This window comes from Chiloscyllium plagiosum, chromosome 8, assembly GCF_004010195.1.
Source record: "Chiloscyllium plagiosum isolate BGI_BamShark_2017 chromosome 8, ASM401019v2, whole genome shotgun sequence".
Lineage (NCBI taxonomy): Eukaryota > Metazoa > Chordata > Chondrichthyes > Orectolobiformes > Hemiscylliidae > Chiloscyllium > Chiloscyllium plagiosum.
Genome location: NC_057717.1, coordinates 10,268,408 through 10,295,159, shown reverse-complemented (window position 1 = coordinate 10,295,159; position 26,752 = coordinate 10,268,408).

Below are 26,752 nucleotides of genomic sequence, written 5' to 3'. Positions count from 1 at the left end.
AGTGATATTTCCACAGCAACACCGTCTCCACATGGGGGCCTGTGCACATTATTTCTGTGCTGGTCGACAGCTCTGTCAAAGGAATTCTTACCAATGTGATTATCGTGATGGGACTGAGGGGGAGGTAATTGGTCAGATTGTAATTACTCTCCTCTTAGGGGACGGGACACTTTTGTCTAATTTTCCACATTGCCAGGGAGATGTCAGAGTTGGAGCTGGAATGAAACAGTTTCCACAGAGACACGGCTTGTTGTGCAGCACAAGTCTTTAGTTTTGTTACAGGAACGGGGTCAAGGTCCATTCCCTTTGTCGCATCTACTGTGTTCAGCTGTTTCTTCATGTTACGTGCAGCCAATCGAATTGTTTGAAGTCTGGCATCTGCGATTCTGTGGAGATCATCCAAGCAACACTTCTGGCTGAGGATGGTGAATAACTGCATCCTTGTCTTTTCAACTGATGCGCAGGAAGGTTCCATTTTTTTCGGGGAATGGCAAAGCAATAGCCGAGTGGTATTGCTGCAGATGTGTTAGTATAACAACCTCAGGATGTTCTGGTGACCTGAGTTCGAATCCCGTTACAGTAAATGATCGAATTCCAATCCAATAAATGTTTGGGATTAAGAGTCTAATGATGATCATTAATCAATTGCTGATTGTGGGAGAAATCGATTTGGTTCACTGATGTCCTTGAAGGAAGGAATTTGCCATCCAGACCTGCTCTGGCCCACATGTAACTCCAGACACACAGCAATGTCATTGAATCTTCACAGTCCTCCGGGCAATAAATGCTGACCTAGTCAGCGACGCCCTAATCCCAGTGAGCGTTGTTTTCAAATAATATTTGTGGAGTCCTTTTCTCTCGTCAGTTGTTCCATGGTTCAACTCCATTTCTGATGGATGTGGCAGGACTGCAGAGTTTCGATCTAATCTGCTTGCTTTGAAGACATGTTGCCCTCTCTATCATGTATTAGTCCTACTGTTTGGAATGGAAGTACAGTGGTCAGTTTGATAGCTTTAAATGGATTGTCAACTTTTTCAGGCAGTGGTTGTATGTGTATGGAATGAGCTGTCAGATGAGCTGTTAGATGCAAGTACAGTGACAACATTTAAAACACATTTGGACAAACATATGAATGGGAAGTGTTTAGAGACATGTGGACCAAATGCAATCAGATGGGACTAGTTTAGTTTGAATAACCTGGTTAGCATGGACAGGTTAGATGAAATGTTTGTGTGCAATATGACTATATGAATCTAGAAAGCGATGGAAAAATCAAGAAATAGATGGAAAAAGGATGAAAAGATATGATGTAAATAAATTGGCAAGAAATGTAAAAACAAGCATCTCAAGTTTTTCTGTGTGTATATAAAAAAGTTGAAGATGAGTGTGCGACTTTTGGTGGAAAGAACGCGAGGAAAGTATATTGGGGACATTCGGAAGGTGTGATTGAGGAAGTGGCTACAGGGAACAGGCAGAAAATTTACACCAATATTTGACATCAATCCTCACAGGGAAGGCACTGTAAGTATTTCACAATCATCAAGAAAATCGTAATAGGAGGATTCTCGAACTGTCTCTTACAAAAGGTACAAGGTTTTTAACAACAAATAAGACTAAGGATAGGCAGGTAAGCAGTAATTCATAATTGGTTTTAAAAGAAGTGGTTACAGAGTGACTGGTGCCACTGTGTGAAATATTCCATCACTCTCTGGATTACAGAAGTGTTTCAGCAAAATTCGTGAAGCTCCAATGTGGCGTTTGTTTTGGATGGAGCGAGACAGAAAGCAGGAACCATTTAGCCTGACCATTATTGCTGGGAATCTGCGACAGTCTGTTATTAAGGAAAGAATTGCAGGGCATTGAGAAAAGCATCTGGCAGACTCAGCATGGTTTTGTTAAAGCGAAACTATGTTCTGCCTTGTAAAATCATGCAATTCTTTTCCGGAGATCCCATGAGAATGTAACAAGCGGACTTGATAAATGGGAACTGGTAGATATGAGGCTTTCCAGAGATTTTCCACAAGGTATCACAAAGTAAAGGTTCTTCCACCAGACAGAAATTCATACTATGATGGATAATGTATTAGCATGGGATGACAGATGGTTATCGCATAGAAATTGGAGAGTCAGGATTCATCGATCTTTATGATAAAGACATATCTGCTGGAGTAGCACCAATATCAGTCCAACGGCTTCAGTTATTTTCATCTATAGTGAGAGCCTGAGGGAGGGAGCTGAGTGCAATACACATCCGAGTTTGAGGATGACACTGACAACCAAAAGCCCAAAAGGCAGGCTGTTATTTAATGAAGAGGAGTCCCCACAAAGGAGCATTACAAAGGGATTGGAGTGTTCCTGTGCATGAAACATAAAGTCATCATGCTGATGCAGAAAGTAACTAGATTGTTACATTAAGCGGGTTTCTGGGATGAAAGGGTTGAATTATTGAGTACATCTAAAATGTTGAGGCAATTATTCATTGTGCATGAAATGAATAAACGTAAAGTTACCGAAATGGACAAGGTACAGAGGGGGCTTGACAAGGTATTTGTTTAGAATGTGGTTCCACATCTGGGCAGAGTGTCTCATCCCGGGACATTGATACAGAATAAGGGATATCGATTTCAAACTGAGATGTAAAGAAATGCCATCTTTCAGAAGATAGTGAATGTCTGGAATTCCCGAACCCAGACAGTTGTGGAAGGTGTGTCACTGAATGTATTTACAGTGGGGGTGGATTGGTTTCGGACATATAAGCCAGTTGAGAGATACGAGGGGGTAGCAGGAAAATGGAGGTGAGCCAGCCTGGATTCTACAAGTACATTTTCGAAACAAGGCCTAACCATCGGAGTGACCTCGATCTGCTCCTGTGTAGCAGGTCCGAAGGGCTGAATGGAACATCAGAACACAGGGCTGAGGGAGACGAGTGGGCCATTCGGCCCTTTGAAACTACTACACCAGTAAAGTAGGTCATGGTTCATCTCATTGTGCTCTCAGCTGCACTTTTCTCTCCATGCGCTATTATCCCTGATACACATTTCTATGGAAAATCAGACGAAGCCAGCCTCGATATAATATGAAGATTCAGCCTTCATAAACTTCTGGGAAAGAGAATTCCCACTTGAATAAATGCCCACTTTGTGAATTCTCCTCACTGTGGTTGCAGGATGTGGCTGTTACCTTTTCTAGTACCGCTCCTCCATTGTTTGTAACAAATTGAAATGTCAGCAGGTTGGAGATATGGCTGATAATAAAGGTCTCAGACTGGGTCAGGTTCAGTGATAGGAACAAGTCAGGCAGATTTCTTTAGTCAGCCACACATAACTAATAGAAATAACGGAGCAGCATGGTGGATCTGTGGTTAGCACTGCTTCCTCATATCACCAAGGAGCTGGGTTCAATTGCAACCTTCAATTCTCCCCATATCTGTGTGTGTTTCCTCCCAGTGATCCAGTTTCCTCCTACAGTCCAAAGATGAGCAGGCTAGAGTTACTTCGACATGCTCAATTGCCCATAGTGCTTAGGGATGTGTAGGTTAGGTAGTTTAGTCATGGAAAATGCAGGAATACGTGGTTAGTGTAGGGGGACAGGTCTTGGTGGGATGCCGTTTGGTGGGCCAATGTGGACTCAATGGACAGAATGTCCTGCTTCCACACAGCAGAGGTTCTATGACAATGACAAGTTTGGACTAGACAAACACCCAGTGGTTCTCTACCTGATCCATGCACCTCAAGGTCTTGCATATTTCAATAAGATCACCTCTCATTCCAAGAATAATCTATTAAAGCCTCCATAATATAAGCCCTTCATTTCTGGAATAGGTGAAGCGAAAGATCTCTGAACTGCTTCCAATGTAATTGTATCCTTTCTCAGGTAAGGAGACAAAATAACAAACTCACACCCCAGATGAGGTTATTTATTATTTTCTCAGTGTTGTGAGACTTTGGAAATCTCTTCCCGCAGAGCAGTGGAGGCAGAGATATGGAATATTTCTGAGGCACAGACAGAAGGTTCATAGATAACAATGGAGTCAGGGATTATTGGGTAGGAATATGCAGTGTGGGGAAAATGCTGACAGTGGTACAAAATGACACTGATCCAAAATACCCAGGAATATAATGCAAAACAAATGGTAAGGTAGGTAAATAAAATAAATGCAAAAGTGATAGAATAGAGTTCCAAAGGACCATGGGGCTGCTCTGTCATGAGAGAGAGACCACTCGTGGTGGTTTAACCTGAGGTCAGCACACCTAAGGTGTTGGGGTAAAGTTGAGAGAGCGTCTTCTTCATGGTAACCTCTGTCAGTGTGGGGAATTGAACCTGCGCTGGCGTCCTCCATCTGCATCACAAACCAGCCGTCCAGCCAAATATGTGGGAGACTGTGTAACTGTTACAGACAGAAACAGCCACAGACAAAGGACAATAGAAAAGTTCATAACAAGGAAAAAATGTACAATTCAGTTAACGGTCAAGATAACGGCTGTGGATGAAAATGTTCTTGGCTAGAAATTGTATTTTAAAAACGAGACAAGTGTTTAGAAGCTGTCTTTCACTGAATAAAATAAGGTGAGACAAGTGAAATAACCAGAATACTAATTGTTATTGGTTACCGATAAACATAAAAGAAGTGTAGATTTTGGTCAGTCTGTGTAAAATGAGCTTAGTATTACATAAAGGTATACAACTGATGGAATATATTGTTTGGAGTGTCCGCCCCCGTGGGAAATGCCCTCGAACAGTCGCTTGAAGATAACCGGGGTGAAATTGCCTGAATGTCGTGTGATCAGTGACAGGAACCCAGGGGGTTGAATAAGTGAAAGTTCCAGCAACATGGAGCTGAGAAAACCATCAAATAAACCGCAATCTTATTATATGCTAGGGCACATTTTATGGGTTGATTGGTCTCATGATGGATTTTAATTAGATGTGATTTGAAAAACATACAATCTGCACTCCTTCCCCTTATATGTTACATACTGGTGCATTGACACTTTCCTGAAAACGGAAATTACTTGGAACTTTTTCTGGAACATTCCATAATCGACGTTCTCCAGAATATTCTATCACTGTGTGAGGGTATTGGAAAAGCGGGAGTGAGAGCGAAAGAGGAAAGACGCTGCGTGCAGCAGTGAGAGTGATGGATCATGAGCCTTGTTTGGGAAGGTGCTATAACAGATATAGTGTGTTTTTAGTGTGGGGGTAAAGTGGAGAGAGAGAGAGAGAGAGAGAGAGAGAGAGAGAGAGAGAGAGAGAGAGAGAGAGAGAGAGAGAGAGAAAGAGAGAGAAGGTGTTGTATGCAGCAGTGAGAGTGTTGGTGCATGAGCCTTGTTTGGGGGTAGATGCTATAATACATTTCAATGAGCGTGCGTGAGCAGAGAGAAAATGGTGACCCTTATCGTGGCAGAATGGGAAAAGTTGTTGATGCCTGTCCTGTAATGTTGGACATTTCTTCAGACCGCAGATCCTGCACTGAGCTGGGTGGTGAGCTCACACCACTGTGCAGGGCAGCTCCAAACTGAGAAAGCTCAACCGTTTGCCAATTGGCCTTTAAATGATGGTACCAGTGCAAGGGATCACAGAATACCCATGGGGCATCCAAGCGATGGTGTTTACCTTTAGCCATGAAGGATGGGAGAATTAGGCTGGCATTGAATCAGAGGGACACCATGGGGTGGGGTGGGTAGTTAATGAGGTGAGTTCGATAAGGTAACACCAGGAAATGAACTCGGTCTCGTACAGATTATCCCTCAGTCACACTCAATGAAAATGGCCCTGAGATAAACTATTGTTAGTTTCTGCCCAATGAGTTGAAGAATCCGCTGACTCCACTTCCAGTTACAAAGCTGAAGAACAAATGCTCACCCAAAACTCGCCATCATCCGAACTCGCACCAATATCCCATTCACCCATCATTCCTGGGAATAGTGGCTTACGTTGCAGGATGCTGTCAAAATATCTTCATTTCAGCATCCTGAAACCTGTGATCTTCCATGAAATTGTCTTTCAATATCCCTTTCCCTTTTTCTACCCCAAAATATTTTGTTTGTTGATATTTAAACTGATTCCCCCGCCATCTCTCTCTGGCAGTGGCGTTCACATCCACAGCACGCCCTTGTCAGGGCACAAAGGACATATGGGGCTGTAAATGGATGGGAGCTTCACATCCTGTCACTTCCAAACATGGACTGCAAGTTTCCTCACTCTTGGCAGTGATCTAAAACAGTGTTACTGAGCAATGTACTGGGGTGGTGAAAGCAGCTGCTTTGACGGTAACTGCTCCAGGTTTACAGATCCATTCACTGCACAGCTCCTCAATCTGTACAGATGCCTTGTCCACGTCTATAGAGCAAGGCACTGGTATCGGCTGCATATCACCCCATGCTGGACAGACCGTTTCGTCAGCGTTTCTAAATCAATGCATCAGAGTTTATTGTACTGCTCCACGTGTTGTACAGATAGCTAGTGGACTGGAGAAACCTGTGCTATATTCTATCCTGGACTGATTGCTGGGTTGTACTGAACCTGGTTTGCACAGTGCTCCATGTTGAGCATATATCTCGTCTGGAATTATACGGTCTGGGCTGGATCTGTGAGGTGGATTAACTATGCGATATAATTCCTGATAGAACTATCACTCCTCCAACAGGGCGCATTCCGCTGTTAAATGCCGTGTTTCTGCAACATTTTGTTCATTAAGTAGTTAGCCAATTAAAACGTGAATATCGTTCCTTTTTGTTATGGAACTGAGCAGACACATCTCAAAATATATGATGGAGGTAGTCCTGACCGGAACATTTTCTTATTTTAAAGATAAATGTGAGGTGCTGTGTTTCAGATGCAATTCGCTTGGTCAAAATATTCGACATTAAGCAAAACACAATTCATTCAACCATTGTCGACAAAACACAAAAAAACAGAATAATAGATTGTTTAACTACTAAACTATAACTGTTCCAATATGGTAACATCCTATAAACACACACTTGTCAAAAAGCAAATTCAGGAAACAGATAGTCTCACATGAAGTTCTCCAATCCAGGAGGAAAGAACATCAAAAGAGAGAGTGTAGCAGCTGGGAGAGATTTCCAGCCTTCCAATCCTGCTGAGACTCCAACAATAACTAGGGAAAGGTAAAACGAAGAATCCTGTTTCTGTGACAGCTTGCCTGTCACTCCACAGGACCACGAGGAATGGATTGTATCTACCTGTGGCACTCTAGGAGCCTTTCAAAAATACCTAACCCCACCTAAGCCGTCAAATGATGGTAAGATAAATGTCAAAGTTAAACATAAATAAATAAAACGAAATGATGCAGCAGGCCTGGTTATCAGACACACCTGGCCTTGGGAGCCCAGCAATTCCGACCCTGCCAAAACTTAGTAGGACCATCGAGCAAGTGTATAGAAAGCATCATCTCTCTGCCTCACCTCTAACTTTACAATTTGAAATGATGCTATTATCCCAATAGTCAGCGATGTCAAAATCCCAACCATACCAAGTATTATTGAGACTTATAAGGATTGTAGTGAATGGGTTATCTGGAGCTGTTTGTACATTGACTGTGATTGATGTCAGTCTCCATGGATACTAACTGTACCATTTGAGTGTTTCCCTCTTCTATTAGTAAGGGGCTTCCTTCAACCTGTTATTCCATAGTATCAGCGGCAGCATCATACTCAAGATGATAGTGCTCAGCAGCTACAAGCTGAGGGAGAGGAAGAGAATCTTAGAACAACAGACTGGAATGTTCCAACAATGGATCAGAATCTGAGAACATTAGACTGGAATGTTCCAACCATGGATCAGAATCTGAGAACAGTAGACTGGAATGTTCCAACAATGGATCAGAATCTGAGAACAATAGACTGGAATGTTCCAAATTGGATCAGAATCTGAGAGCATTAGCCTGGAATGTTCCAACAATGGACTGTAGTTTATCCTTGGGTCTATACTTGCTGTCTAAAGATTAGGCATGGTTAGAGTTGAATAATTCCTCCACTATTATGAGTAGTGCATCTGCGTTATATTAGCATGCTTTTCTGGAAGTGGGAATAAAGCCATTTTTTAACCATTCTCAAAGGCATCTTCCGTCGCTGAGAAAGCAGACCTATGTTCTCTCTGAAATTCAGAAGCTGGTGGGGAATGGCTAACTGTTTCAGAATGAGGGTATTGTGGCTGTTGACAGGATTATGGACAATGTAACGCTGAGTAGAGGAATACCATGGAACAGTCCATCTGTGCAGTTCCTGCTCCATTTGTTTGTGATGGTGGAGCATCTCTGACACCTTCCTGTTCCTCTGTTAGTGACTTGAGAAGCTGAATGGCCTCTCCCTGATGCTTTGTAAATGACTCCAGGTGTGAAATAGTCACTTTCCGATCCCGTGTAAGTAATGTGTTGGAGTGAGCAGACTCCTTGTCTTCCTGTGCAATGGCAGGAGGCACTGAATGGGTGGTCCCTCTACTTGTCTAGTTGTTTTGATGGGCGGAATGACTTTCCCATATTTCTGTGAAGCCATATTGAAATACTGAGTGAACTTTTCCGTTTACTGTGGAATTGTGCAGCGTTGTCTCATGAATGTTACCGACAGTTTAACAGCACAGGCTTGAACGTTGTCTCAGTCTTGTTGCACATGGACACAGACTGCATTGGGAGGTCAGGGATGAAGAACCTTTCTGAATATTGTGTAACATTGTAAGAAACAAACTCAATAAACTTTTAGACGAGACCAACAAGTCTAGAAACAAGACAATTTGTTACGGACTTGCAAATGTGGGCTGCAACTTCTCAAGGCAATTGAGCCCAATCTCTTACTAGGCTATACAACTGCCCATCTTCGCTCCACCATTATTACTTCCCCTTCCCCATGTTGGCAACCTTCCTCTCTGTTAGTGCTGACATGCACAATATTTTGTCGACAGTACATCAGGATATAGTTTTAACATTTTGTATCAATACTGCTAGTACATTCCATTCTCTGTACACTTCATCAATTTTGTACAACTCAAGCATTTTAGCTATCTCCGTTGTTTTTGCTGAAAACCTATTTTAAAAGAGCTAACTTGCTTATATTATACTCCAGAATTAGTATTTAATTAACCATAATTATTTATTAAAAATAAAGATAAACTTCCCTAAGTACCTGCAGAGTTAATAGTTTTCTTTCTGCAGGGCCCATTTTCTTCATTTTTTTATATCTGCAAAAACAACACTTATTTTCATTTCTAACAACTCCCCCATTTCTTTTATTTTACCATTCGTTGTTTTTGGAATTTTTATTTTCTGCCCTCTTTTCACCCTAAGGTTTAGAAGTTTACAATCTTGCCATTTCTGCTCTCTTAAGTCTGCCCTTTTCAAACTCTATGAGTAATCTATTGCTCTCTCTTTCTTGTGTGTTTAATGTTGTCATGATCATCATTGATTGTTGACCTCCCAAGGACACTATCAACTTACTCATTCGCCACTTTAACACGTTAAATCCTATTATTTGTCCTACAATTATTAGTAAGACATGAATATCTAAATTAGCTCACCATTTTCCCCAACTGGTCACTCCCCAGTCACCCCATTCCCATCTCTCATCTTTTCGAAGTTTTTCTCAATTTCTATTATATTCTTTATCTTTTTCTTTACTATTACAGCCTTATCTTCAACTAGGGAAGTGGCGTCTGGGATGAAGGTGCAACATTCCTTACAAATTAGTGCACAGGTTCCCCTTTTTTCGGCCAAGAGATAATCGAGAGCCATTCGATTCTGTAAAGCTGTTAATCATGTGGCAATCATTTCGGTGGTTATGGCGGATATTTGGGAATGAGTTTCTTCCATTTCGTCGGATGTATCATTAACTAATTTCTCAAGGGCAGCTGCCAGTTTATGTATCTCTCCCCCTGCCTTTGCAGTGCCATAGCTTGACGGTCAGAGAACTCTCAGGTCTTACGTTTTACTCCCTCTTCATTTCTCAGGTTGTGGACTGGAGGGACCTGTGCTATATTCCATCCTGGACTGAATGCTGGGTTGTACTGAACCTGGTTTGCATAGTGCTCCATGTTGAGCAGATATCTCGTCTGGGCTTAACCATAAGAAGGTAGCTGGATTTAGACAGGTGTCTGTTACTAATACAAGGTCATCTTTTTTCATCAGAATGGCTTTGTATTTTACAAATTCGCGAATCTGTTAACCATCTTCCTGCCTTTTTGTTTAACACAGTTCTGACTTGATGGGGGGGGGGGGGGGTACTAACTACTAGTTCTCATACAAAAGTGAGCTCCTTACTTTCTTCTACAAACATGGCAGTCGCTGGTCCTGCCTGCATACATTCAGGCCATCCTCTTGAAACTGGGTGCAAAACTTTGGACAGGAAGGCAAGAGGCTGTCTATTTCCTCCTCCTTTCTGAGTTATCACTACTAAGGCTGCTCCATCATTTACTGTTACAAAAAGGTGAAATAGTTTCTCTAGTGAGGAAAGGGCCAAAACTAGAGCTTCTATCAAACTACGCTGTAACCCGCGTAATTTTTCTTTTTCTTCTTCTGTCCAGTGCAATTTTTTATGTTCGGACTCAGACAATTTATAAATAGCCCCTTTGTTTTCTGAGCGCATGACTCTATCCATAATCTGCAATAGCCCATTAACCCTAGAAACTTCCATAATTCTCGTTTGGTTTCTGCGAGGGGCAACTCTACTGTCCCTTGAATTCTGTCGGGTTAATGCGTCGAGTTCCTTTGCTAATAAGGTGTCCTAAGTATTTCACTTCTTTTTCTGCATATTGCAATTTACTCCTAGTTACTCTTAACCCCTATTGTCCGAGGAAATTTAACAACCCATTGGTAGCTGAGCTTACATCATTTCTATTTTGTCCTGACACAAGTAGATCGTCTACATATTGCAACAGTGACGTTCCGCGAGGCATTTTATGTTGTTCTAGGACTTGTTCCAGTATTTGCCCAAATAAATTAGGTGATTCCGTGAATCCCTGGGGAAGTACCGTCCATCGGAATTGTTTTCTGCCAGTGTATGGGTTTTCCCATTCAAAAGCAAAGATATCACGACTCTCTGGGGCTAAAAGACAAGCCCATAATGCATTTTTAAAATCTATCACACTAAACCCACAGTGGTTGCACGGTATCTTACTAAAAAGGGTATATGGATGAGACACCACTGGATGGCATGTTTGAACTTGTCGGTTTACTGATCTGAGATCATGTACTAGTCTGTAAGTCATCTGGTTTCCTAACTGGTAGTATTGGAGTATTATAGGGTGACATACATGGTTCCAATAACCCTTCTTTTACTGGGGAACCTGTTACTGGTTGTAGACCTTCGCGTCCTTCTAATGAAACTGGATATTGTTTAAGTCTTACTGTTTTATTTTATTGTGACAGCGTAATTACAATGGGATCAATGTTTAAATAATCTGTGTTCCGAGTTCTTGCCCACACATTAGGATTTATCTGCTCTTTGTCACTGGTCGTTAATCTGTTCATCGTTACAGCTACCGAATTGTTCTCCACTCCCAGTTTAGTAAAATTATCAAATCTCTACCTAACGTTTGCGTCCGAAATCAGGGATGTATAACAATTGTCCCGTTATTTCTTCGTTATTTAATTTTATTAAAGTTAGTTCGAAATCGGGCACTAAAGATTCTTCCCCTTTTACTCCTGAAATCTTGAGACTTTTGTTAGTTAACTTAACACCGCTAGATCTAAAACTTAGGGATGATCGGACTGCGCCCGTCTCCACGAGAAATACTGTTTCCTCTCCCTTAGGCCCCAACTCTAAATTTATCAAGGTTTCCCGGTGGGTTTCAGGAAGAAGGAACCCCTGACTTCCCTATTCTTCATCAAAAGGCATCAACGAAACTGTTTCTTTTTGTCGCATTAGCTTTGGACAACCTCTTTTAAAATGTCCTATTATTCCGCAGTGATAACATCCTGCCAATTGCCTTTTTTTCTAATCTGTTCTTTGCCTCTCTTATCTTCCCTTGTTGTTTTCTGATTCTATCGTTTTCTTTGCAACTTCCTCAACTGCTGCACCCATTATTTTAGCTTTCTTTTTCTGTTTCTCACCTTCTCTTTTAGAACATAGAACCTAGAACATAGAAAAATACAGTGCAGTACAGGCCCTTTGGCCCTGGATGTTGCGCCGATCCAAGTCCACCTAACCTACACTAGCCCACTATCCTCCATCTGCCTATCCAATGCCCGTTTAAATGCCCATAAAGAGGGAGAGTCCACCACTGCTACTGGCAGGGCATTCCATGAAGTCACGACTCGCTGCGTAAAGAATCTACCCCTAACATCTTTCCTATACCTACCACTCCTTAATTTAAACCTATGCCCTCTCGTAATAGCTGACTCCATACGTGGAAACATATACTTTTTACATATACTTTTTGAGCTTCATGCAACAATTCCTCCATCTGTCTCTCATTCTACCTATCTAATTTCTATAACTTCTTTTGTATGTCTGGCCATGATTTGGTTACAAATTGGACCTTCAAAAGTCCCTGAGCTACCGGATCATTAGGATCCATTCCTGAAATTTTATAGTAAAATATTTTCGCCTTTGCAAGAAAGCTGACGGGGCTTCATCTTTGTCTTATCTTACTTTAAAAGCATTCGTAAATTTTTTGGATCTAGGTGCCGCCTCTCTGATTTCTAGAAAAACCATCCCTCGAAAGTCCCTCATTTCTCTTCTATCATGTTCATCCATTCCCCTCCATCGTGGGTCTATATTGGGGAATTTGTTTTCAGCTGGTATTACATCCTCACCCACAGGATGTCTCTTTTCCCATTCTCTAAGTGCAGCTCTTCGAATCATACCCCTTTCTTCTCCTGAAAATAGCGTCCCCATAATATTCATCAGTTCACCCCATGTATACAAATTCGGCCCCGGGAATTGATCCAACTGTTCTGCTAATCCTACGGGATCTTCAATTATTTTTTTCATTTCTCTTTTAAAAGACCTAACTTCACTACTGGTCAGCGGTGTGTTAACATACCCGATTTCGCCATTACCAATGGGTACGTCTCTAAGGGGATATATTTGTGCCGATGCCCCGCCTATGTCCCCTTCTTCCCTTCTTTTTACTGCTGATCTCGTTCTAATCGGACTCAAGGGAAGGTTTTCCCTCCGGACCTTTTACAGGTTCTTGTACCGGAGGGGGTGCTGTGGGAGAGGGGAGCGACAAACCATAATTATCATTGTTATATGGGGGAGGGAGTAAGTTTGACCAAGGATCCCAGCGGGAATTCTTTGTTTCATCTTCGTCTTCTTCCAGTTTTGAATTTTTAAGAATTAAAATTTTTGGGCTTCCTATCCAACAGGCGGCGTAGTCAGATTCTTTATAAGAGCACTTATGTTTCACATTTATATATATATATATATATATATATATATATATATATATATATATATAAATCTTGACGTAACCAATCCTCGTCTGACCCATATTTTGGCCAAAATACATTTGGGGCTTTAATGCATTCCTTCGTCCAATCAAAACAACAAAACGTTATCATTTGTTTTTTGTCCTTTCCTCGCATCCAAGGATTGTATTTCAAATTTCTTAGCATTTTTCCTGAAGGACTGTCCATTGAGATATAGTCTTCAGAGGTCTCTCTCATCTCTCTTTCTATTCTTATTTCCCATTTTAATACTCGGCCGTTTCTTTATATAATTTTAATTAACCTCTCTGAGGTCCGGTGTTACCTTCTTCTACACCACTTCAGGGTCCTGACCTTCGCGTGAGGGATTTCCCCTCTTAACAACCGGTCTAAGGCTGGGTGATCGAATCAGGTAGAACCTTACTCATTAAGTTAATCTAGTCCTTTATTCTCTATTTTTTAAGTTGCCAATTCCCCCATACTTCTCGTACGGAACCGACCACCAAAGTAATACTTAAAGGTCAATTTTCATACCTTGTTCTGTACATAATGCGCACCCCGTCCCGCGGCAATACCAGACAGCAAAAACCGTTGTCAATCTAAGTCGCCCGAAATTTACCTTTACCCGGGTGTTATGTACACAAGAGTAACCCGACCGAACCACCACGGATTAGTGCCCTTCGCACAGCAGCACAGTAATGCTGCAAATCCCGGAAGCCTGCTAATGCAGACCAACTCACCATGTCCCAGCATATCTCTAACTACGCCATAACAGGAATTACTGCTGCAAATCCTGGCCGCCCACGAATACAGGTCTTAAGTCCATAAGGGTTACCTGACCAACTCGCCGTGTCTCAGTGCGCCTCGCTCGTGGCAACCCGCCATGTCTTAGTTCACCTTGTCCGTGGCAAAGGCTAACAACAAATGTCGCTGCAAATCTCGATCGATCTTGTGTATATAAGAGTTACCCGACAAACTACCACGTCTCATCGCTCCTAGAACCACGGTGAAACAGCAATTACTGCTGCAAATCCCGGCCGCCCGCGAATGTGGGTCTTAAGTCCATAAGAGTTACCCGATCAACCCGCTGTGTCTCAGTACGCCTCGCTCGTGGCAAAGACTGACAACAAACAAAACCTGCTGCCTATCCCGGTCGCCTGGATAATACTTATTTAAGACCTTTTTCTTACCCGGATCTTGTGCACAAGAGTTACCCGCCGCGTCGCGTCTGCACGTCTTGTTTCCAGAGTCCCTCAGTCCGGATCTCGCTCGCCCGAGCCGCCGCTGCAATGGGGGATAGTAGAGACCGCCGAAATCAGCGAGGTGCACCTTCTCCGATCTTTCCGAAATTGCTGAATGACTGGAGCTTGGGATCCCGGACGAGCCCCAAAATCTGTTAGAAACAAACTCAATAAAATTTTAGACGAGACCAACAAATCTGGCCACATGCCAATTTATTATACGATATTGCAAAAACTCAAATTGCAGAGAGCAATTGAAGTACATTAGACTTGGGTTAGTTTACAATGATACCTTTGAGCTGAGTGAGGTCACCTCTCCAGACTCCTAATTAAGCAATCTCACTTACCAGGCGACACAACTGCCCATCTTCGCTCCACCCATGCTACTTCCCCTTCCCCATGTTGGCAACCTTCCTCCCTGTTCGTGCTGACACTTACATTATTTTGTCAAGATATAGTTTAATTTTTTGGATCAATACTGCTGGTACATTCCATTCTCTGTACACTTCATCAATTTTGTACCAATTTTTGTACAGCTCAGGCATTTTAGTTATCTCAGTTTGTTTTGCTGAAAACTTATTTCAAAAGAATTTACTAGCTTATATTATATTCCAGAATTAGTATTTAATTTAACCATAATTATAAGTAAAGAAACACTTCCCTAGGTACCTGCAGAGTCCATGTTTTTATATCTGTAAAAACAACACTTCTTGTCATTTCTAACAGTCCCCGACTTCAGTGTACCATTTAGCCTCACACCAGTGGCAGGACTGTGCTGATGCTCACCATGAATTAAACTGGATTAATTCTGGAACTTTCCAGGCAGGAGTGAGTAACATATCCATCATCACCGAAGTGCAGTCCTCTGCTGTATTCACTGGTTGACAGAAGTTACCTGTCTGCTGAGAGCAATATATTGAGTCCACCTCCATTGAGCACACGGTGCTATTTTCCTGGAAGTTTGGTTATTGAATGTTATAGTCAGGGAGTCCAGAGGATTTTCTGAGCCATCTATGGGTGATGTGTCCGAGCTGTATTCAAAGTAAACCTGGTTCGATAACGTGGCCAACAAATGGAGCACAATTTGCAGAATGGGGAATCTCTGTAAAGAGAGATGAGGGGCCTCTTTGATACCCAGTCTGCGTTTTCCAATTACATTTTTCAAATCACCAAAACCGTGTAAGAAAGTATTGAGGGACTGAATAGTCCCCTCTGTTTCTGTGCACGAGGTGATAGCAGTAAGTGGCCTCCCAGTGCTCTTGTCTAGCAGGTTGAAGGGCTGAATGGAACACAGAAACATGGGATTAAGGAACAGTAGTGCGTCATTTCACACTGTGAGCCTTCTCCACCAGGCACTAAGATTGTGGCTGATCAGGTTGTAGTCTCCGCCCCACTTCATGGAATACTTAACTAATACATCTTTGAATAAATGTAAACAAAGCAGCACCATAATCCTTTGGGGAAGAGAATTTCCACTCAAAAGGCCTTTAGAACTTTTCCTAATCCATTTTATCGAATCAGAGAGTCAAAGACCACGGAAACAGGCACTTTTGTCCAAATCGTCCATGCTGACCAGACATCCTAATCTGATCTCGTCCCATTTGCCAGCATTTTACCAATATACCTCTTAACCATTCTTATTTATGTATCTATCCAGATATATTTTCAATGTCTAATTATACCCGCTTCCATGGGTGTTGTACTCTGAGATAATCTTCCTCACTGTCCTTTGCACCACATTTTGCTGTTATCGGTAAACTTACTAATTATGCCTCTGATATTCACATCCAAGTTGTGTATATACATGATGAAAAGCAGCAAGCTCAACACTGATTCTTTCAGCACACCACTGGCCACAGGCCTCCAGTCTGGAAAATAATCCGTTACATTCAAGACAATTTTGCATCCAATTGGTTAAATTTCGCTTTATTTGCGATTGAAGTTTAGTCATTTCTACAGACCCCAATGGAGTTTCCAGCAAATTGGAATGCTGAACTATTGCTGCAATCATCTCATCTTTCCTCACATTAGGAGATAGCTTCAACTCTACCTTGTCTACGAATTCCCACAGCTTGGACTTATGTGCATTTGCGAAACTCCCAAGGTCGATTCTCCCATCTCCAAAACATCCTTTATGACTGTAGGAGTTATTGCGATCTGAAGCTCTGTTTACACACCAAATCCACACACGAACAAAGAGACACTAACACCTGCCACTCGCTGTCTTAATTCCACAAAGACCCCCCCAAACTGTTATGGACCAGGCCGGACCCCTCTAAACATTTTTAAGCAGGTAGACCAGACGTAACTTTGGTATTTGTTGAAGGTTAGTGTATAGTGGATATTAACAGAGTGAATTAGCTGGTTAGACTGCTAAGTTTTAAACAAACAGACTTTATTCACCAAATTACGGAATGAAGCACATGAACTGAAACTAATACCCAACTAACGTATCATATCCAACCGAGAGACTATCCCGAGTTTAGGATGTTGTTCCAAAATACTTGCAACAATCCCAATAAACAAACGCTTTATCACAAACAGTAAATCTGATACAAAAAGCTTACAGGTTATGAGGTCGGAAGGAAAGAAGGAAGGGGAGAGCGTCCAATTTCAACAGTCACCCTGACTCAACTAACCCCCAAACTGATCAAATCTGCCCCGCTAGAGAGTTGGCCGCTACCTCTTGATTATACAAGTTTTTATTTAAAGACTTGAACGCGTTCTGCCTGATTAGATATAAACAAAAGGACCCCAAATGAACCTTTCAAAAGTCAGACATACAGGAGTCTTAGGTCGTTTGGAACTTCTCTGAAGAAGAAAAATCAAGGAAAGCATAACCTTGTAAAAGGACCGGCTTTGTGACAACATGCCACATTTGGCTTTGGACTGAATTCAAACAATGAAGTCAATAAAATGTGTTAAAGTGCTTGTGAGTTTATATTTAAAAAAGTGCTGAAGCACATTGAGTGTTGGAGATACAAAAGTGCCTCATTAGATCAATTAAAGGAATGTCCAGGCAAATCCACATTTCCTGTGTATTGGAGTGCAAATATATCCACTGTAATTATATTGGCTGGTGCCTGTTCTAGTCGAGGAGAGATCGGCACGGTAACAACATCTAGATTGTGGTTTTTGAGGGTGATGATAGTGGGAGGTTCACTCGGTTACAGTATTGCAAGCGGACACCGGAGCAGAATCGTCTAGCCTGGGATAAGAAAACATAACTATTCTCTCTCACAACTAACTTCACGAGAGCAATTGGTGATTTGACCAATAGTCAGAGATGCCAACAATCAATCCAGTCCAGTTGTTTTTGTGAACTAAAGGTACCATACTGAAAGGTGTTAACTGGATCTGTTTGTTCAATGACAGTAATTGATGCCGGACTCCATGGATTCTTATGATGCCACTGGATAGTATCCCTCTCCTGTTAGTAAGGGGCTTCTTGCAATGCTTTATGCCATTATAACAGCAGATGCATCATCTCCATCGCTCACAGGAATCAGCAGCTGCAGAGACAGGAAAAGGAGAGATAAACATCTGCGAATCGACTGGAATGATCCATTAATTGATCAGAATCTGAGTACATTTTGACTGGAAAGCTGCAACAATGGACAGGAGTTTATCCTCGGATCTTATCTTTTTTCCTGGTCAACATTACCATATCGAATATTAGGTGCACTGATGATTATCCAGGCGGGTTACTATCCTATCCTCGCTATTGTTGGTGTTCCTGGTAAGTTTCTTGATCTCTATCCATTTATTAATCTCTTTAATCATGGCAAACTTCTTTGCTATTTTTGTTATCTATATTTGACAAAGATGGAAACTATTTTCTTCAGTTTCAAATGCACATTTCATTCGTTCCCCACAAATTTCAGAACCGCCCACACCCTGGCCCTCACAAGCATTTGAGAACGAGACTGTTCAGAATACCAATGTACCTTTTTTCCCTGAATTCATTTACGTCTCGGTATTCTGTCCATCACCAAACCTGTCCACTACCAGCTCGATTATATTCCCAGGCACCATCGTGGCATTAATGCTGACGCTTAATAAACCATTATTTATGCCTTGGTAAAATTCAGACGTTATGTTTCCACCTCTCCTCTAAGCACACTTTCAGTTGCAAATATTTTGATCACAACCGTGTTCTTGCCGCTAAAAGAACTTAATGACAGGAACACTGTGTCAGAGCAGTAATGTCGGAAGAAATGTAATTCAGAGGCACAGGTTATTGCACAGAAAGACACTCTTCCACATCCTGCCACAGATGATGTCAGAAAGTAAATTCAAAAGACAGGAATTGGAAATAAAAGCAAGTTTTACGAATAACAACCATAACATAATAAACCATTTTGTCGGTTTGCTTATCTATTTCCCTGATGTCCTTTGGTAAATAAAACTAGCTTTATTACCTGGTCTGGCTTAAGACTGATATCAGAGCCACAGCAATGTGCTTGGTTCTGATCTGCCTGCAAGAATGACCTCAGAGTAAAGGGCATTTGGTAAGGTGAACAATGCTGCCCCTGTCAGCGAATCAGACATTCCAAGTAATAAAAAAATTAAAAATTAAATACAACCAAGAGTGATGCAATAGTTCAGAAACAATAAAGAACGAAACATGCAAGAGAAACTGAGCATATTTGGCAGCCTCGGGTCGAGAGAAAAATTAGAATTGGCAATTCGATTCTAATGACCATAATTCAGAACTGAACAGAGTTGGGAAATCGTGTGATTGATATTGGTGACTGCGACATCTGTTATGAAAGGGAGAAGGACTGAATTGAATAGATGGAAAAAGAGAAGAATAGAGAGAAAAAAGCAAACAAATGGATTGTTGATGATTAGCTGGGACGGAAATTAAAAATGAGATTAATCTCATTTATTTTTCTCCTATTCCCATATTTCTGAAAATCATGACCTTGTAAGGTGTACATCAAAGTCCCTGTTTAAAGTGATTTATGTAGATTTTTCTCTCTTCCCTGAGTGTGATCATCTTCCTTTATTCATTAGTGGGATGCTGGGCCAGGATTTAATTCCCTTTCCCCATTGTTCTTGAGAAGGTGTTGGTGATCTGCCTTCCTGACCCTCAGAAGTCCGTGGGCTGGAAGTAGTCATTTCTGAGGTCCATGCGTTTCATCTCTTTGAGGCTTTGAAGTGAGTGATATAACTGAGTGGCTGGCCTGGCCATTTCAAACTGTAACTTAACTTTAACCATATTTCTGGGGGCCTGGAGTCACATGTAAGCCCAACGAGGTGAAGATGGTAGATTTCCATCCCTGAAGGGCATGGGGTGTGGATGGGGGGGGGGGGGGGGTGGTGGAGGGCGTAGGACAATCGACAATGGTTTCATTGTTTCATTTGATTCTTAACTCCTGATATTTTAATGAATTCAAATTCCAACATTTGATGTTATGGGATTCAGATCCGGGGTCTGATTCCTTGGATTAATATTCCAGAGATAAAACAGCTCGGCCATCGCCTCCTCAGCATCACCAAGCAACCCGAATAGCAATAGTGGTGTAGTTGTTGGTGTGACTTAGTTTCATAAGGCAAATAAATGATTGGCAAAAAATGCCATCCTTCTCATTTTGTATTTACGAGAAGGCGAGATGATGGGAAGTGCTCTTGGTGAAAAGGAGCTGGATGTCCTTGATCATGAGGCACTATCAGAATTCCTACAGAGCAGTCGGGTACTGGCAGGTGGGGCTAGATTAGATTTGGATATCAGGTCAGCATGGACGGGTTGGACAGAAGTGTCTGTTTCCATCCTGTACACCTCTATGACTCTATGACTCATAAAGTAATCGGCACAATAAATGAGTAGTGTTCTTCATTGCAAAATGATTAAAGTATAAGTGTGAAGACACCGTCCTCCAGTTGTAGAATGTTCTTGAGACAGCACTTTCTCTCATTTATAATGAATGATCTCTTTGCTCCAGAGAGAGTGTGTAATGGAGATTCACCAGACGAATCCCTGCGGTGATGGTACCATGAGGAGAGTGTGAAGAAAATGAATGTTTAATCTGTAACACTATAAAAAGAATAAAAAGTGATTGCATTAACACTTGAGTATTATGAACCACCACTCATTATTTCCAAAACAAAACATTGACAGCATTAAATATAACATGCTTTCCGTGATATGTGTCTGGACAAATACGTGGATCGGAAAGATTTAGAAGGATATGGACCAAGTGCAGAGAAATGGGGTTAGCATGGATGGACATTTTGGTCAGAATGAACTAGTTTGGGCTTAAGGGCCTGTCTCCTTGCTATAGGATTCTATGACTCTATGATCATTTACAGAGTTCTGTACATCCCCCATGTTGGTTGACAGAGAGCTGCAGGTTCTGAATGAACTCTCACGGTCTCGATGTGCAGTTGCTGTGCGACCCTGCACTGAACGTCATGTTGTTCACAACCTGTCAGCAGCCACACTCTGACAGAGTGGGCATTCCCACCTGCTTCTGACCTCCAGACAGGACACTATCGTGTCTTCTCTGTCACAAACCAATCCTTTTTTTTGCTAAAAGCTGTTCATCGGCTCAAGGAGACTCTGTCCTTGATATTTTCGGAGGGACAATAAACGGGACGGACTCCAATCAGTCTGCTTTTGTACAGACACGAAAACGATTTTCAGAGGCCTTTTATTTATATGTAAACAGATGAAACTTCAGTTATGCTTTAGAAGTGACCTGGATTATGTTTGGGGAGTGGTCAGCTCTTTTAGCTGAGCTAGCTGAGTTGAGCTGAGCTGAGCAGTTTTCAGTTGAGTCTTGAACTGGAAGTTCAACAGGTTAGAATAGTAATGGGTCTTTCAGTCGCCAAACGTTTCCTGGGTGTGCATGCAGTGACTTTGGAAATTTTACAAAAAGTCAATAAGTCCACGTTGCAAGAATTAGCAGAGAAGCTGGAATTGAAACTGACTGCTTCTGTGAGGAAAGAAGAGATAATTACAGCAGTGGCTCGTCAATTAAACTTTCTGGAGAAACCATCAGAATCTATAGAGATGACAAGAATTCAGTTGCAACTGAAGCACCTTGAATTAGCTGCGAGAGATAAGGAAAGGGAAGCATAAATGAAACATTTGAGTTACGATTAATAGCAGAAGAGAGGGCAAAAGAGGGAGAAGCCGAACAGTGAGAGAAAAAAAAAGAAAGAACGGCAAAAGAGAGAGCAGCAGGAGAGAGAGAACGAGAGAGCTTTTGAATAGCAAAACTGACATTTGAAAAGGAAAGTCAGTGTAAAAGGCTGTAGATAACGGCTGAGGGTATGTTTAGTAAGGAAGACAGAGAGGATGAGCAAGCCCCGGTTGTCAGAAGTCTAGTGAGAAACTGAGCATCTTCAAGCATTGCCTAAATTTGATAAGAACAATGTGATGTCTTTTTCATCTCATTTGAAAAGGTGACTAAACAAATACAGTGGCCAGAGGCAATGTAGACTTTGTTGATCCAAATGAAACTTGTAGGTAGGACTGGTGAGGTATTCACATCCGTATCAGAGGAGGTATCTGGGGAATATGAGGAGGTTAAAAAAAAACATTTTGTCTGCATATGAGCTTGCTCCAGAAGGCTATAGACAATGTTTCAGGAATCTAAGGAAGGATCGTGGTCACACCTACATTGAGTTTGAAAGGATCAAACAGACTAACTTCGATAGTTGGATTCGAACTTTAAAAATCAAACAAAACTATGATGACCTTAGAGAGATTAGTATTTAGAAGAATTCAAACCTTCACTGTCTGAAGTAGTGCAAACTCATATGGAAGAACAGAGAGTGTAAACAGTAAGGTTAGTTGCTGAAGTGGCTGATGATTATGAACTGGTCCATAGACTTGGTTTGGCATTCAGATACAGTTCCAGTCTATAAGAGATAAAAATTGGAGCACAGAGATATCCTCACGTGCAAAGGGAAAGGTAGATTTCAGTGAAGATCATAAGGATAATTTACCACGGTAAAAATGAAAACCTTGAGGGGAACAAAGTAGTTAAAAAACCTCTGGTGTTTTCATTGTAATAAAGTGGGCTACACAAAATCACAGTGTTGGTGGGCTGGGAGAAACCCAGATATAGGATAACCACACAAGCCTGGATGTTTTGTTGGACTAATAACAAAACGCACAAGGGAAGATAGACATTTGCCTCAGACTGTACAAGATGATCAGAGGACTTGCCAGATCTGCTTATAAAATCTGCATGAAAGGGTAAAATTTATTTACATAGGCCAGAAGTAATTTTGTAAGGAGGTTCCAATATTAATTGACATAGGATATTTTCAGACTGTAATGTTGAGAGGTGAGGATATATGCACTCTTGTGAGACTGTTGCCAGAAAATGTGCTTGTAACAGGAATTCATGATGAGACAAAAAGTGCTCAGTTTTGTGAAGTGAGGCTGAAGTGTCCCGAGAAGTATAGATAATGTGTGGTAAAATTCTCAGCTCCAGGAATAAGATTTGTCCTTGCAAATAATATAGCTGATTCACTGGTAGGCGTGTTGCCTACTCTAGTTGAAAAGCCAGTGGAGATGCAGGCAACTGAAGACCTGGAGAATGTTTATCCAGGAATTCTCCATGATTGAATGATCACACGATTACAGATGCACTGGTTGAAGCAGGATATAGGCGCAGATAAGGAAGCTGACGTAGAGTTATCCAAAAGTTGTTTTTGATCAGTTAAGTGGAACAGAGCAAGAACAAGTAAGAAAACATGGAAGTATTTTTAGCTCCGCTAAGCGCACTGATTTGCAGCAGAAAGATAAGTAGTTACATCAGTTATATCAAAAGGCATTTAGCAAGAAAGAGAATGATTACATTCCTGTGTGTTATTATTTAACAAATGATGTCTTACTGCGGAGATCAGCATACATTGAAGGAGAGGTGAAAATGTGTGGCTGAAAAGCGCAGCAAGTCAGGCAGCATCCAAGCAGCAGGAGAATCGACGTTTCGGGCATGAGCCCTTCTTCTGAAACGTTTGGCGACTGAAAGATCCATTACTATTCAAACCTGTTGAACTTCCAGTTCAAGACTCAACTGAAAACTGCTCAGCTCAGCTCAACATAGCTAGCTCAGCTAAAAGAGCTGACCACTCCACAATCATTATCCAGGTCACTTCTAAAGCAGAACTACTTTGGCCTGAAGTTTCATCTGTTTACATATAAATAAAAGGCCTCTGAAAATCCTTTTCGTGTCTGTACAAAACCAGACTGATCAGAGCCCGTCCCGTTTATTGCCCCTCCGAAAACATCAAGGACAGAGTCTCCTTGAGCCGATGAACAGCTTTCAGCAAAAAAAATGGATTGGTTTGTGACAGAGAAGACACGATAGCGTCCTGTATGGAGGTCAGAAGCTGGTGGGAATGCCCCACTCTGTCAGAGTGTGGCTGCTGACAGGTTGTGAACAACATGACATTCAGTGCAGGGTCACAAACCAACTGCGCATCGAGACCGTGAGAGTTCATTCAGAACCTGCAGCTCTCTGTCAACCAACATGGGGGATGTACAGAACTCTGTAAATGATCATAGAGTCATAGAATCCTATAGCAAGGAGACAGGCCCTTAAGCCCAAACTAGTTCATTCTGACCAAAATGTCCATCCATGCTAACCCCATTTCTCTGCACTTGGTCCATATCCTTCTAAATCTTTCCGATCCACGTATTTGTCCAAATGTGAAGACACGTATCACGGAAAGCATGTTATATTTAATGCTATCAATGTTTTGTTTTGGAAATAATGTGCCGAAACGTCGATTCTCTTGCTCCTTGGATGCTGCCTGACCTGCTGCGCTTTTCCAGCAATACATTTTCACCTCTGATCTCCAGCATCTGCAATCCTCACTTTCTCCACACATTGAAGCAGATCAGAGTGGGCAGAAATTCATCAAATTATTTTGCCTGTTGGGTATAGAAAGGAGGATGCTGCGAGTGGCATATGAAACACCACTTGGATATCATTTCGCTGAGAGGACAATACAGGCTGAAGTACAAAGATATTTTCACTGGCCTGTACTACACAAAGATGTAGTTGAATTTTGCTAGACGTCTCAAACATGTCACACAGGCAGTAATAAGACCTGCAACTTCAATACATATTCCAGCATTTGCGGAACCTTTCAGAAGAGTCTTGATAGATTGCGTCAGCCCCTACCTCAAACACAAAGTTGGAATAAGTATTTATTAGCAATAATGGATGCGTCGACTAGATTTCCAGAGGCAAACCCATTATGCAGCATCACAGCTAAAAGAGTTGTGGAAAAAAAATACTTAATGCTTTTTCTAGATAGAGATGCAGACAGAGCAAACCTCACATCTGATCTATTCAAGGAGGTGATGGATAACTTGGGAATAAAGCAATTCAAATCTACTGCGTACTATTCGGAATCACAGAGAGCATGACAGAGATGGCATCAAAAACTGAGGACCATGTTGAAGGTTAAAGGTCAGGATTATCCAGATGATTGCGAAAAGGAAATTCCTTTTGACCTATTTGTGATCAGAGACGCACAGAAAGAATCGAACAAATTCAGTCTATTTGAATTAATTTGTAGGCATGAAGTAAAAGAACCATTAACATTGGTTAAGGAGATATTAGTAAGTCAGAATTCAGAGACCACCGATTTGGACGATGTGTCAGATTTTAGAGAACGATTAAATAGAGCTGGGGAGTTGGGTAGACAGCATTTAAAAGTATCACAGCATACAATTAAACAGGAAGTGTATCAGAAATCACAACTTCTCAATTTTGCAATTGGCAATAAGGTCTTGGTGTTACTTCCGGTAACAGGTGAGCCTTTAAAACCAAATTTTAGAGTACCTTATCAAATTGGGATCAGATTGAATGAGGTGAACTACTTGGTATGGGCTCTAGACAGAAAGAAATCTCACATAGTGTGTCATACGAATATGCTCAAAATGTATTTTGATAGGGTAGGAAAGCAAGAGGAGAATGTGTTCATGATTACAGCACAGAAGGAAGAACCAAGTTCAGAGCATTCTGAATTGGACATTCCTCAAATCAATTTGAACGATAAAGTTGTAAAAAATTGGGATAAATTATTGAATTACCTTCCACAAGTAAAGCGAAGTGACCTGAAAGAGTTATTACAATCTCATGGAGAGATATGCGGAAATAAACTGTGAAGTACAAACATAATTGTGCATGATAAAGATACAGGAGATGCTGTTCTGATTAAGCAACATCTTTACAGGTATGACCCTTCAAAATTGGCACAGGTTCAGAAGGAGATAGAGTGAATGCTCCAAGATGGCATAATCGAAGTAAGTTACATTGACTGGAGCTCACGTATAGTCATGGTGCCAAAGTCAGATGGGCCCCAACGGTCATGTGTGGACTATCACAAAGTCAACGCCGTTACAAAGCCTGATGCATATCCAATTCCATGTTTGGAGAACTGTGTCGAAAATGTGGGAGAAGCTACTTACATTTCTAAGGTGGACTTGCTTAGAGGCTACTGGCAAGGACCTCTGTCAGAGAGAGCAAAGGCAATTTCGGGGCTTTCATAACGCCAAATGGACTATATCATTTAAAGTCGTGGCATTTGGTATGAAAAACGATCCAGTAACATTTCAGAGGCTGATAATAAGGTCATTGCCAGATTACCCAACTATGTAGTGTACGTTAATGATCTGGTGGGTTTTAGTCACTCATGGAAGGAACATTTAGAGCATTTATCGGACTTGTGTGATCAACTTCAGAAGGCAGGCTTAGTGGTGAACCTAGCTAAAAGTGAATTTGAGAAAGCCCAAGTCACGTTCCTGGGTCACGTTATTGGACATGGACAAATTGTCCCATGAGATACGAAAACGAAAATAGTTGGGGAATGTTTCACACCGTCGACAAAAAGAAATATGCAGTGCTACGGTTCATGGGATTGACTGGATTTTACCGAAAGTTTGTGCCAATCTTTAAGCAGTGCGGCTGCTTCACTCACCAAATTGTCCAGGCAAGAACTCTTAGTGGACAGAGGACTGTCAAAAGGCATTTTACAGCCTAAAGACTGTGTTAACACTGCCCCCAGTACCAGCTACACTAGATTACATGAAGCCTTTCAAGGTGGCTATCGATGCCAGTGATGTGGGTATTGGTCCGGTGTTCCTGCAGGAGGA